The 15,195-nt window shown below is 36.4% G+C and overlaps 1 protein-coding gene across 2 annotated transcripts in view; it reads left to right on the top strand.

Annotated features, from left to right (window-relative positions):
- Positions 1-557: 557 nt before the first annotated feature.
- LOC123559589 (uncharacterized) overlaps positions 558-15,195 on the top strand; it is an 89,650-nt gene continuing 75,012 nt past the window's right edge. Inside the window, exon 1 of one of the 2 annotated variants that reach the window (XM_053552553.1) lies at positions 558-690. The gene's annotated coding sequence lies outside the window, so the exon portion shown is untranslated. The remainder of the gene's footprint in view (positions 691-15,195) is intronic. The other variant, XM_053552554.1, reaches the window with a different exon arrangement.

The raw sequence follows: 15,195 nt of genomic DNA on the forward strand, positions 1-15,195 counted from the left end.
TCTAGGCATACAGACACTAAATAGAAAAATGGCGCGAAAAAAAATGGCAGCATAATGGCGGATACAAATAGTCCTCAGTTTTTTTGTTTTTTTTTTGCTCTGCAGAGCTATTTTCCTTATTTTCTTTGCAATTTTTTTGCTAAAATCACATGACAGATCTATCTTGACATGTAGGTAGCATTTTCATAATGAAATAACAACATGACAAAATTTTGCATGGAAACGTAGATCATACACCACCAGTATAATTTGGGGTCTCATTTTTTAGCTGATTTTGCAGTTTGTGTGTTTGACTGAAATTATTTTTCTTGCATCAAACATGACCCCCACTTTTCTTTTGATTTTTTGTTAGCACTGACAATATTCTTCAAGAAAATGTAAGTTACAGACATTTAAAATGGGTCCTGATGTGTGCTGCGGTCATTGGAAATAGGTCAGTTTTATATAGAATAAAGAACAACAACTATTTAGTGTGTTATAACCTATAAACCCTATTTAATTTTAGTGTATCCAGACCTGCTCTTTTTTTCCATTAGAATTACCTCCCTCTAAATTACCGCCCTTGAAAAATAATCTCCGCCATTTGTAAATTAATTGCTGGCGAAATTTTTGAGGTATTTTCCAAAATTCCTGCAATAGAGAGTAAATTTATTCACCAGTTACATGTACATAGTTTGCATTTCATACTAGGTAATGTAGCAGAAAAATATGAATATCCTTATAACTTTCTTTGTTTGCAAAATTTGAATTTGTTTATTGGCGCAAACAAAGGATTTCGTACGTAAATGTTTCCGGACTTACCTAGTCGCCGGATATCACCAATGAGATGTCATTTTGAAAGATATTTGTGTCAGACTATAATTGGCCGTGCAAAATTTACTTCATTGTAAGAACATATAGAATGCATAAGAAAATGCCTTGGTGTTCAGATAAGCATGTGCAGCAGTGTGCAGAAATGAATGCTTAGAGTGGGCAGACCAAGGCTCGGCGCATACCAACGCTCGGCGTATATCACGTTTCTCTGGGAATTTCTTAATGTGTATTTAAAATATCATCTCTAACGAGTCCCATTTCGTTTGTTTACATCACGCGTGATTTTATCCAAGTGCGGTTTACTTCCGGTATGGTCACGTGGTCACAGTAGAGCAGACGATGCAATGCTAAAAGCCGTTCAGTTTTGTGTTCTACTCTCATTAAAACCGATTTTCTGGTAAAACAGGTACTAAAAAGGAGCTTGCGGGCGGAATTTTGGAGAAAAAAACATTTTTCTTTTTAATTATTTTTTTTCCTTTATACTTAAATAAACTATAAACCCTTATCATGGCATTTTATACAGACCAATTGTTCTTCACTTTTCTGTAGCTTATGCTGTTCAAGTAATTGATATACCATGTAGACTAATGGCACTTTTGAAAAGATTTCCAAAAATAATGGAAATATATCATCAACTATCATCAGTTATTGATTTCATGTAGTTAAACTCACATGATTGTGACAAATTGTCTTCAAATGAATACCTTAAGATAATTGTTGTATAAATGTGTTTATTCAATTTATAGATACAGAATAGAGGGAGGGTTAATTTACGTACATGTTTATATACTTTAAAAATTAGTTAATTATTATAACCTATGTTTTGTGTTAGATATGTCTTATACTTCAATTTTATGCATAAATATTTCAAAATTTCAACCTGCAGACTAATATGCCGTACGCCGAGTGTTGGTATACTTCCGCATGAACCGGACCAGTTTTACTGGTACTATTTTTAGCTCCCGCCTATTACGTCACAATGTGACTAGAAATATGTAAACAATATGGTTGAATACTCGCAGATTGTTCTTCAAACTGACGATAAAGAATTACGGTAAATTAATGTTAAGTCAGTTTTCAGATTTAAAATATGTAGTTTTTACGCCGAGCATTGGTCTGCCCACTCTAGAATACAGGCTGACTCGGACCAAATTTACTTGGCTTATTCGGCCCAAATTGTTTAAGTTTTCCTGACACTAATGTCATGAGTAAAAATAATACTTATGAGTATTAAGTTTAATGTCTGATGCAAAGAACAATTAAAGTCCTTATCTAAATGCATAAATGTTGCATTTTAGTTTGTCAAAACTTCTTACCTGTTTGTATGGTGTATATTTTATGTCCTTACTTCAAGTTAAACCTCTATATAAGCTATAATCAACATTATTTTCTGAAAATTGCTGAACCATCCAAAATTTATGGTCATTATTGACTGTTAAATAAAAGTTTGTGGTCTGAATCAGCCAAGATATATGGTCGTTATCTACTTTTATTCAAAGTATGTGGTCCGAATCAGCCAAAATATTTGGTCCGAATCAGCCATGGTCCGAATCAGCCACGGTCCGAATCAGCCTGTTTCCGAATGCTTAGACCAAAGGTATCCATGTACCAGTTTCAGTGACCCTAAGGATACCACTGGCAGAATTAGATAAATTCTTGGAGAAGAACTAGTGTCATTTATGGATTACTATAGTGTAGCCTTTCCCCAATTCAGAGGATGTAAAATAGAGTGGAAAATCTTTCAGCAAAAATACTGTTTATCTGAACCAACCCTGATCTGCCTTACAGATTTTCTGTGGGACCTGTTTCAGTGACCCCTACCTTATTTCTAAACTAGTCAAGGTAGCCAGTAATTGGCCTTTCGTCGATGTTAACTTACACAAACTGAACAACAAACCCAGTGTATGAAATTCAGATTTGAATCCACTAGCCTGTTCGGGCTACCAGATTGGAAATTTTCCAAGCCCGACACCAATTTCACTAGCCCGAACTTCTCTATGCATGTTTGAAGAAAAGACATACAGTACATGTTTGCCATGTTTTTGAAAAATTTTAACTCTAAATACTCCAGTCCAGATCAGCATCGTCAGAGTCCAAAAGCATCGGACATGACACTCCTTGCCAAAACAAAATCTAAACTGTTACGCCCGATTTTTTAGGATCCGCACTCGCCAATTACTGCAACTAGGACTGTTGACAATTTGCAAGATTTAATAACGAGTGCTGAATACACATTTACACACACACTGATAGCATAATTTAAGCTCCGCCTACTGCAGGTACTTGTGAGATTTCGCGAGAAGTATGAAAGCTAATCAAATTATCCGTTATGCTAGAGGTGATTGTATTCAGCCAATTAGCGCTGTGGTTACGTCTTTGACACTGTGTTTGATTGTCAATACGTGAGAGTGCAAAACCAACAATTATTCCATAAGCGTTTCTCAGTCTGGACGCAGTACTCGTTTAATTAGCATGATTTTTTAAACAAATTAGGAAAATTCGGTAGCCTGGTCGGGCTTGTACCTGCGGAAAATCGGTAGCCCAAGCTGAAATTTGGTAGCCACGGGCTGTCGGACTACCGCGAATTTCGAACACTGCAAACCTAGTAAAAACAATGTTAGGCCTTCAGGGTTTTCCCGGACGCAGGTTTTCTGCGTCCCTTACGCGCTTTTACTGCTTTGAACTCGCATTTTTTAGTGCCTGTGCGTCCACTGGACCCGCAAAATCGGTCACGAAACTCCTTTGCACTGAAGCCTTCTTTGCGCAGATACTCATGTAAAATGCGCAGTTTTTTACCACCGAGACCATCCCCGAATCGTGGGTGCTCATTATACACAGGTATAGACGATTTTCCAACTTCAAAACAAGTTTTGTTATCGATGTTCGCCATTTTGGTAAAGGGAAACTACTCTCCGCGCTAACTGTCATTGCTAAAATTGCCGTTATGTTCCGTAAAAAATCGAATGGTTTATTTTTTTATTAAACAAAATTAATTTCATATAAAGTATTTTGATGAAAAATATTAATAAATCACAAAAAATTATGATACTAATTAAGGATCGAGTATTATCTTTAACCGAGATAAAACTGTAAACAACATAATTGACACGAGGTGACACCTTAATTGCCGGTAATTACTGGCTGTTTGATCATAACAAAAAGACTATCACACCTTTTGTAATCGGTCTGAATTGAGAAGCTCATGCCATTTTGAAAGATACCATTCCAAAATATTGAATCAACTGCTATCTAAATTAAAAAGATACAATTAAGTTCATTCGTTTTTAGGGTAAATTTTGATAGTAATAATGTCCATTTTCAAGATAAATAATTTGTGGATCCCAAAAATTATTAGGGACCCTTAAATTAGCAGCCATGGGAGTCCATGGACTCCCAAATAAAAAACCCAAGCAGGGTTTTCCTCGGTTTTTTATTTGGGAGTCCATGGACTCCCATGGCTGCTAATTTAAGGGTCCCAAATAATTTTTGGGGGTCCACAAATTATTGATCTTGAAAATGGACATTATTACTATAGAAATTTACCGTAAAACCGAATGAACTTAATTGTATCTTTTTAATTTAGATAGCAATTGATTCAATATTTCGGAATGGTATCTTTCAAAATGGCATGAGCTTCTCAATTCAGACTGATTACAAAAGGTGTGATAGTCTTTTTGTTATGATCAAATAGCCAGTAATTACCGGCAATTAACGTGTCACCTCGTGTCAATTATGTTGTTCACAGTTTTATCTCGGTTAAAGATAATACTCGATCCTTAATTAGTATCATAATTTCTGTGATTTATTAATAATTTTCATCGAAATACTTTAAATTTATATGAAATTAATTTTGTTTAATAAAAAAATAAACCATTAGATCTTTTACGGAACGTAACAGCAATCTTAGATTTTAGCGGTGACAGTTAGCGCAGAGAGTAGTTTCCCTTTACCAAAATGGCGAACATCGATAACAAAACTTGTTTTGAAGTTGGAAAATGGTCTATACCTGTGTATAATGAGCACCCACGATTCGGGGATGGTCCCGATGGTAAATAACTGCGCATTTTACATGGGTATCTGCGCAAAGGAGGCTTCAGTGCAAAGGAGTTTCATGACCGATTTTGCGGGTCCAGTGGGACGCAGAGGCACTAAAAAATGCGAGTTCAAAGCAGTAAAAGCGCGTCGGGGACGCAGAAAACCTGCGTCTGGGAAAACCCTGCCAAGGGAAAACCCTGGGCCTTGTTAATAATAAAGTACAGAGCAAAACAGTTATACTGGTTATGCGGCATAAAAATTCTATAAATTATAAGGGGGTGGGTTCAGAGACTTTGTATTATATGCACATCTGTTGGTAATATTCAAACATACTGTGTTGTATTATTCAACAAGATGCTGTTATCTCATTTGATAAAATATGGAAACGCTGGCGACCTCATGTCAACAGTATCAGAAGCGAAAGTTAGTTGTCATTTTTCAGATTGGCTATAATTTCTGGTTAAAAGATATATAAGCCAATCAAGGATTTCAAAGCTGTATATTTCCTAAAAGTAATTGTTGGATTGTTCAGGGTTTTCCCGGACGCAGGTTTTCTGCGTCCCTGACGCGCTTTTACTGCTTTGAACTCGCATTTTTCAGTGCCTCTGCGTCCACTGGACCCGCAAAATCGGTCACGAAACTCCTTTGCACTGAAGCCTCCTTTGTGAGATACCCATGTATAATGCGCAGTTTTTTTACCCCTGGGACCACCCCTGAATTGTGGGTGCGCATTTATACACAGGTATAGACGATTTTCCATTTTCAAACCAAGTTTTGTTACCGATGTTCACCATTTTAGTTAAGGGAAACTACTTTCCACGCTAACTGTCACCGCTTAAATCTAAGATTGCTGTTACGTTCCGTAAAAGATTGAATGGTTTATTTTGCTTTCAAACAAAATTAATTTCATATAAATTTAGAAGTATGTTGATAAAAGAAATATAATTAAATGACAAAAATTATAATACTAATTAAGGATGGAGTATTATCTTTAACCGAGATCAAACTGTGAACAACATAATTGGCATGAGGTGACACGTTAATTGCCGGTAATTACTGGCTATTTGATCATAACAGAGAGTATCACACCTTTTGTTATCGGTCTGAATTGAGAAGCTCATGTCACTTTGAAAGATACCATTCCGAAATATTGAATCATCTGCTATCTAAATTAAAAAGTTACAAGTTCATTCGGTTTAAGGGTAAATTTTTATAGTAATAATGTCCATTTTCAAGATCAGTAATTTGTGGACCCCCAAAAATTATTAGGGACCCTTAAATTAGCAGCCATGGGAGTCCATGGACTCCCAAATAAAAAACCCGAGGGAAAACCCTGATTGTTCTATCTGCATAAAAATCAGACAGAAAACAAGATGACATTTGCATCAAAAAAGAAAATAAATCAAAATGTTTCATATAACTAAAGAGTTAGATCAGACTTTGAGAGCATAAAAAAGTAATAAGAAAAATGTCTCATAATTGGGGTTACCATGGAAATAACAATGCCGCCAAACTGTCATTGTCAGCACATTTTCTTTGAGCGTATCGAAAGCTGAAATGTTACTGTTAACAACCCTACTATAATTAGTTGCCTAAATTATTGCACTTGGAAATGGCAGCAGATTTTCAGAAGGTCACTGAAACAGGTCAGTCACTGAAACAGATCCTCCTACAAATATATTGCGGCTGGTGTATATATATAGTGTTTCCTGCAGACTCTAAAAGAGGCATGGTGCTTCCCTTGAAAAAGGGCACTTTTAATGCGCGGTTTGGCACTGAAAGGGCATTCGTCCAAGTACGCTTGCTGGCATCATTTTACAGACACCATTTTACATACTATTTTCACATTGCATTTGAGAATTTTTCATATCTCAGATATGGGGTAGATATTTTGTATTATTCCTTAGATAATGTTTACCATACTTTCAAACATTCTTATTTTGTTACCAACATGAAGTGCTGGCTTGCATTTTCAGAGACAGATATCAGGTGATAATTTAATAAGCAACAAGTTTTATTGAACAACTATCAATGCCCAACTTTATTTTGTCAATCATCACATACCATTTCACCATTGAATTACGTTAAGAGCATAGGCAGTTCGTCAAATCTACATGTAATCAATGACTGTGTACCTATATCGCTGATTAAACCCATTGGTCTTCGTTGTCAGTAAGATTTAGAAGACAAATCTACATGGAAAGTTACATTTTTCTTTTGTTTTGGGCATACGAAAACGAAAGTAGAATGCTACGTAAAAAGTACATGCTGTGAAATTTGCTAGATTAGATCGTCTGCCACTATTTTTATCAAGTTTCTGCGATACATACACTAGTTTGAATCAATGATTGACTATGAATCTGTTGTTTTTTTTCTATCTAATCATACAGTATTAAGTAAAATAAACATACATGTGAATACCTATGGTTCATTGCGAATAATAATTCAAAATTTCGGTTTGCTTGAATGCGGCCGTGCACTTTCAACTTAAATTTCAGCCTTATAAAATTATTTTGACAAATTATTTACTAAAACAAAACTAGGGCCTTGCATTTTTAGTTTATTCATTTAAATCTCGATCAGGTTTTATAACTTAATCGCTAGGTTATCGGTTATTTTCATACCGATGTACGTTTTCAAATTTTCAAGATGGTGGCGACTTCTGCGTCGGCGCGTCATGAATGTGCTTTTGAAAGTACTACTTAATTAATTCGCAATTATTAAACAAGACATTTGTCGATTTTAATGAATTTGGTTTCATTCTGAAGCTTAAATGTTTATCTTGTATTATTTTTATAAATGATACCCATGAAGGAATAAAATATACCTTGTAGATAAAATCGATGTAAAACATTTTGAGTCTGGTCATTTTTCATGGGTTGGTCGGCGATCAGCAAAAGGGCAAACATTCAACATTTTATTTTTAAAGGCCTAATGAGCGCATCAAAAATGTGCAACAATCAATCTACATTTTAATTGATTACAACCTTTTAAAATAATTATCCTTTAATCATGTGTTAACTGACTGTTTTCAATCATCTCTTCCGTAAAAAGGCTAAATGTAGCTTCTCCGCCGATGTGCTAAAAACAACAGATTTTCATCTACTGTTTCCAATTAAAGAATCATAAAACAGTAATTGATTGCATAATCCTGTCAGTTCTTAATCAGGGTCATTCACGGTTGATGCACCCACGTGTCGACTTGTTGATCAAAGCCGCTAATTGACGGTACAATACACGGAACATGCCCCGCGGACATTGGCTATCCAGGCTGGTTTTGAAAGGGCACTTTTCAAGATAAATACAAAAGCCTGATAAAATAAAAGGGCACATGGCGCAATCGGGCAGCTTGAAGGGCACCTTGGCGGCACTTCAAAGGGGGCATGGCGCTGCGCCATGTTAAAAAGGCCTGCAGGAAACACTAATATAAATATGGTGTATATATAAATACTGAGACACCGAAAAACAGAAAGACACCGAAAGATACTGAAAGACACCAAAAACCACTAAAAAACATATAAAAAGACTTGAATAAGATGTATTAGACATATGTTATGGTGTTATATTATATTTAAATTACATTTGATGACGAAATAGATTGTGCAAATAAGAATTTAATGATCATAAAAGTGTCTTTCGGTAATGCGTTATGTAGCTCTATACCGAAAGACACCGTGAATCACTTTAAATACATATAAAAAGATTGAAATTAGATGTTTTATACACAAACTATGGTGTTATGAGATATTACACGGGTATGAAACGTTGCCTGCAGCACATAATGTGCCGCACTGAAATGAAGGCATCGCGCTTCCGACGGCGCAGGCATTGCGCAGGATGTTTACAAAAATAACGAGCACGGTGAGTAAAATTGAATGTTTTTGGTTATTGTCTTGTTACAGTAAACACTTTTTAGAAATCGGGGAATGCAGCGGGATGTAGTTATGTCTTGCCGACAAATCCATGCCCAGTTTGTGAAGAAATATGTAATATTGTTATTTTGCGCGTGTTTTTCATCGGATACAGTAACGTGAAAATTACAAAAGCAGTGCATATTCTGAGTCATTTCACATCCTGCAGAAAAAGGAATGATGTATTTCTGTAGTATATTATAAAAGACATGATATCTGATCGATTGAGATAAAATACATGTCAAGAAAAAGGCATAACCCCGCGTTCTGCCGACTTTTCAGTCCAGTGCCACAGGCATCTCGATGGTGCCGCAGGCATCGCGAGGGGCGCAGTCATCTTGAATACTACCGTAGTCAGTAGTACGTGTAATTTCGACCAACTAACATGTATTAAAGTACAATAAAAAATCAATAACAATGTTGTTCCTCCAGTTATTGTGTAAGACAAAATTTTCTGAACCCGAACTTTGTAATATTATTATTATACCAGATTTATATAGCGCCCTTTTCGTGATCAATTTCACGTTCAAAGGCGCTTTACATAGTTCAAATGCAGCCACACAGGGCGCATAATTCATCCTCTACTAGTACAGACACAGAGCGATCTGACCAGAGGGACAGAGTGAGACAAAGCCCGCACGACAGAGAGACCAGAAATCAGATACAGGCATGTCCGGCTAACTTAGCCTAGCTCGTTGCGAATAGACAGCCTGGTTCTTTAATGTGCCCAGTGTATAGCACTGATACACGCAAGGATTGCCTGGGTTCCCGACCAGTACACCTCTAGTTCGGTGGGAAACACAGAAAAGCGTTTCTGAAAATTCCCGAGTAGCTGCCAGGGATCGAACCCCCAACCTCAGGATTGGAAGGCCAGTGTGCAAACCACTGAGCTATCCGTCCACAATATTAATAGCTATTCTTGAGAAGTTTGCAATATTTTTCCTCGCTGTTTTGTGGGATGGGGTCAGATCCCTTTCAGTTGAGAAAATCTCGTCATTTTATATCGAACTGGGATTATTTCTCCTAAAATAACAATATTCAATTACCAAACATTTCCATTTGTAACAATTATTGATACTTAGTTCAAAGCAAGGTATGAAAATCAACATTGGAGCACAAAAACTGTCATAACTTTTGTCATTTTTCAACCAATTTTTTTGCTTTTGTTTCAGCATCGAGTGTTTTTTCTTTACAGTTCAGGCATACTTTTTTTTTATAAGTGGTGAGCTGACTCCCCCCCCCCCCCCCCAAAAAAGAAAAAGAAATAAGTAATTGGTGAGAATCGCTGTTACTGCGTTCCAGCGTTCCAAAAAAAAAAAAGGAACGCAAAAACAAACAAAAAATCGTAAAAACATGAAACTTCTTTGGCTCATCTCGCGCCATGTTTTTCTGTAACAGTACATCAGCACCAAATTCACTGTTAGGTCAAGATATTTAAATACGAACGAAGAATATTTAAAACTACTGTTCCCAAGTTTTGTGTGGAAAAGAACCAATGAAGTTGAGATCTTTCGAAAAATATGTCCAAAAAGGGGCTTAATAACTTGTTTTAATTATTTCTGAAATTCTACAAAAATATTAACGTACTTTACTCACTCTTTGTCGTTCAAATATTGTTTAGGTCTGTGCACTGACTGTACACATAAAGTTTACGTCTGACCATAAGGAGTTCTAAATCATTTTTTTTTTCCCTTTTAATATACACTGAATGCACATCCATCTGAAAATATAAAATTAACAAGATACTTAACATTCGATAACTTCATAATTTGCTTCTTTTCCACATAAAATTTGTGAACAGTATCGTTTTAAGGGAAGTTTCATGTTTTTACATTTTTTATGCCCCCGAAGGCAGGGATCAGCCTAGGTCCAAATTTTAGGGAGAAGTGACTTCTCCCTCCACAGAATTTAGGGAGAAGTGGAGGAATTTAGGGAGAAGTTTCGGCAGAGTATTTCTCATTTCGTGCCTATATATTACATATCACATAGCCAAGATATGTTTAGTAAGTTTTTTAAATAAATAAACAAACATAATGATAAATATTTTAACTTTAATAAATAAATAATTTATAATACATATCAAAGCAATATTAAGTGTATTTCATGGAACAAGAAACAACTATTTATATTTGATGCAGCATGTACATTTTCTCCTAAAAAATGAAAATACCAGCACTTAAGAAATGGTGTTACCAAGACAATGCTCTTATCCATCTCCTGATAAAAGGAAAATACCAGCACTTCAGAAATGGTGAAATTACCAAAACAATGTTCTTAACAAATTTACTTTTGATGCAGCATATAATGTTATGATAAAAGGAAAATACCAGCACTTCAGAAATGGTGAAATTACCAAAACAATGTTCTTAACATATTTACATTTGATGCAGCATATAATGTTATGATAAAAGGAAAATACCAGCACGTCAGAAATGGTGAAATTACCAAAACAATGTTCTTAACACATTTACATTTGATGCAGCATATAATGTTATGATAAAAGGAAAATACCAGCACGTCAGAAATGGTGAAATTACCAAAACAATGTTCTTAACACATTTACATTTGATGCAGCATATAACAGCTTGTAAAACAACTTACGGTAATTCATAACATCAAGCATTACAGAAATGACCTGTTTTTTATCAACACTTACTAATGTTTACTGTTTTGTATTTAACACTCTGATTTTTACACATCCTATTTTCTATACAACTTTCTGACTTTTACTGCTTTCCACTTTTCAAGTGCCTTCTTAAAATCAAAGTCACCTACACTGGGTCCATCCTCAGAAATACGCATTTGATCATCTAATGCTTGGTTGTTTAGTCGGTTCCTGAGTCTAGACATAATTCTATTCTGGGTGGAAAATCCACGCTCACATTTCACGCTACTCATGGGTAACACACTACAACATTTCAGAATGGTGACCATGTTGGGGAAATCATCTGCATATTTCTTCATGAATGTTGTGGTAATATCCAACAATGAAGCAGATTTGTATGAACCATTTACAAGACATTTGTACTGCCTGTACTCACTTACACATTTCTCTTCACTATCCAGATTTTGAGCAAACTGTTTCACCAGAACCTTAAACTGATCATTGCCATACTTGGCCACTGAATCTGACTTACATATATTTTCAGGCACAACAACACTCATAGCAGATAACACTTCACTGTCTTGAAATCTATTTTCAAGATTTTCAACTAGCTTGTTGACATATCTGTTGCATGTTGATATCACACTTCCCTTTTGCTGTGTGTAGTACTTAAGTTCAGGCAAGAATCCAACAGACTCATCATCTTCATTGTCAGTGTCACTGTCCTCCACATCACTCTCACTAAATCCGTCAAACTCATAGTTGTGCGTGACACCCTTTTTCACAACATCACTGTTAGACTCACTGAGAGGTCTCTGATACACAACTTTGTCACCATCTTTAGTGACAAACTCATCCAGTTTGGTCATGAATACACCTGGCACTTCACTTAAGTCCTTCATACTGTCACATGTACTTTGAACTAATGGCTGAACTTTGGTAAAGTCAATTGTATCATACTGGAAGTTTTTTGATAGTCTCCCCATGAATGGTAGTACATCCATCATAAGATGTGTGAGAGCAACAAATTTGTACTGGGTCACTTCATTGGAAAGTCCCTTGGCTGTTGAGTCTGTGACTGCGTCTCTTTCCAAACACATTACTAGGGCTGGGTAACTTCTGTACATGGCTTTAACAGCAGTCTCCATACTTAACCATCTCACTGAGTTAAGCTCTGTGAATCTTAATTCTGGAAGTTTCAGAATGTTCTGTATGTCACGAAGTCTGTTGCTTCTCAGTGCAGAGTTGTGGAAATAGCGGAACACATTACACATTGTTCTTGAATAACTACACATGTCGGGTATATACCTGGCAGCCTGTGATGTAGCCAATGCAGTACGGTGAGCAACACAATGGATTCCAACAATGTTTGGCGAGTACTCACGTAGTCGCTGTACGACACCACCTGTTTTACCAGTCATCACACTGGCACCATCTGTACTAACCCCTACCATTTTTGATATGTCTATTTTCTTCTCTTTGAGTTCACTGACCACAAGGTTGACAATGTTTATAGCATTGGCAGAACCATCCTTGATTTGTTTGTTTGACAGTAGACAGTACTCAAGCCCGTCTTCAGATACACATTGAGAATAGAGTAGCACATGTTTTTTATTTGCATTGTCTGTACTCTCATCCAGAACAAGAGAAAAGACACCAGATCTGTTAATGTTACGAAGTTTGTCCTCAAGAATTACTTCACTTATAGCACACTGTAGTTCAGACACACTTCTATTGCTACAGTAGGTTACTTTAGCATTCTCGGTTAATAAAGAACCAAAGTCCGCACCAACTGAAGAAGCATATTCCAGATGATGGCGAAATTCTTCTTTAGGCAGTTCTCTCTTGCCAATGTGGTAGGCTGTCTGGAGCAGCCTGATGCCCAGTGCATCGTCCTTGTGTAGCTGGTCTGCTATTACAAGCTGTAATGGCTGTTGTGATTTGAGCGTTGATCTTGCCACTGCATCAAGATATTTCTGTGCTGAAAATACAGAAATAAATTTAGTAAGTAGTCCGAGACTGATATCATTTTGAGAATTGCAAAAAAAGAATCCCTGCCTTAAGTGGCACGGATCTTGTGCCATCTAGTCTTACTTACTTGGCTTATTGGGATGACTTATTTAATAACTGTTATTTTATAGTGACAGTGGCAGTCAAGTATCAGTTCTATAAATCAGTCTAAACAAATTTATCACCAATGAAACACGTTTCAGAATTAAAAAAAAACATTAACTACATTTTAAAACATTGTGAATTTCATGTAAAAGATTTATAAACCTTATAAATTGTTGCCATTTTATGTATTTCTTTTTTAGCCCACCATCATCAGATGGTGGGCTATTCAAATCACTCTGCGTTTGTGGTCCTTCCGTCCGTCCGTCCGTCCTTCCGTCCTTCCGTCCTTCCGTTAACAATTTCTCATTATCGCATCTCCTCAGAAACTACTGGGGGGATTTTGACCAAACTTTGTCAGAATGATGTATTGGTACCCTAGTTGTGTCCCCCTGAAAATCAGACTGGTTCAACAATTTATGAGTGAGTTATGGCCCTTTGTTTATTTCTATATTTTACATAGATTTATATAGGGAAAAACTTTGAAAACCTTCTTGTCCAAAACCACAGAGCCTAGGGCTTTGATATTTGGTACGAAGCATCATCTAGTGGTCCTCTACCAAGATGATTCAAATTATTTCTCTGGGGTCAAATATCGCCCCGCCCTGGGGGTCACTTGGTTTATATAGACTTATATAGGGAAAAACTTTGAATAACCTCTTGTCCAAAACCACAGGGCCTAGGGCTTTGATATTTTGTATGTGACATCATCTAGTGGTCTTCAACTAAGATTGTTCAAATTATACCCCTAGGGTCAAATATGGCCCCGCCCTGGGGGTCATATGGTTTACATAGACTTATATAGGGAAAAACTTTGAAAATCTTCTTGTCCAAACCACAAAGCCTAGGGCTTTGATACTTGTAATGTAGCATCATCTAGTGGTTCTCTACCAAGTTTGTTCAAATTATGCCCCTAGGGTCAAAAATGGCCCCGCCACGGGGGTCACATGGTTCATATAGACTTGTATAGGGAAAAGCTTTTAAAATGTTCTTGTCAATAACTACAACATTCAAATTTGGACCACATGTATATTTTTAAGTGGCAAGATGAACCTTGACATGAGTTGACCTTGATTTTGACTTAGTGACCTACTTTCACATTTCTGAAGCTACAGCCTTCAAATTTGGACCACATGTTTATTTTTGAGTGGCAAGATGAACCTTGACATGAGTTGACCTTGATTTTGACCTAGTGACCTACTTTCACATTTCTGTAGCTACAGCCTTCAAATTTGGACCACATGCATAGTTTTGTGCACTGGAAAAAACTTTGACCTTGATTTTGACCTAGTGACCTACTTTCACATTTTTGAAGGTACAGGCGTCAAATTTGGACCATATGCATAGTTCCGTGTTTCAAAATTAAATTTGACATTGATTTTGATCTAGTGACCTACTTTCACATTTCTCGAGCTACAGCCTTCAAATTTGGACCACATGCATAGTTTTGTGTACTGAAAAAAACTTTGACCTTCACATTGACCTAGTGACCTACTTTCACATTTTTGAAGGTACAGGCTTTGAATTTGGACCACATGCATAGATTTGTGTTCTGAAGTGTAATTTGACCTTGATTTTGGCCTAGTGACCTACTTTCACATTTCTCAAGCTACAGCCTTCAAATTTGGACCACTTGCATAGTTTTGTGTACTGAAATGAACTTTGACCTTTACATTGACCTAGTGACCTACTTTCACATTTTTGAAGGTACAGGCTTCA

Source organism: Mercenaria mercenaria, chromosome 10 (genome assembly GCF_021730395.1).
Source record: "Mercenaria mercenaria strain notata chromosome 10, MADL_Memer_1, whole genome shotgun sequence".
NCBI lineage: Eukaryota > Metazoa > Mollusca > Bivalvia > Venerida > Veneridae > Mercenaria > Mercenaria mercenaria.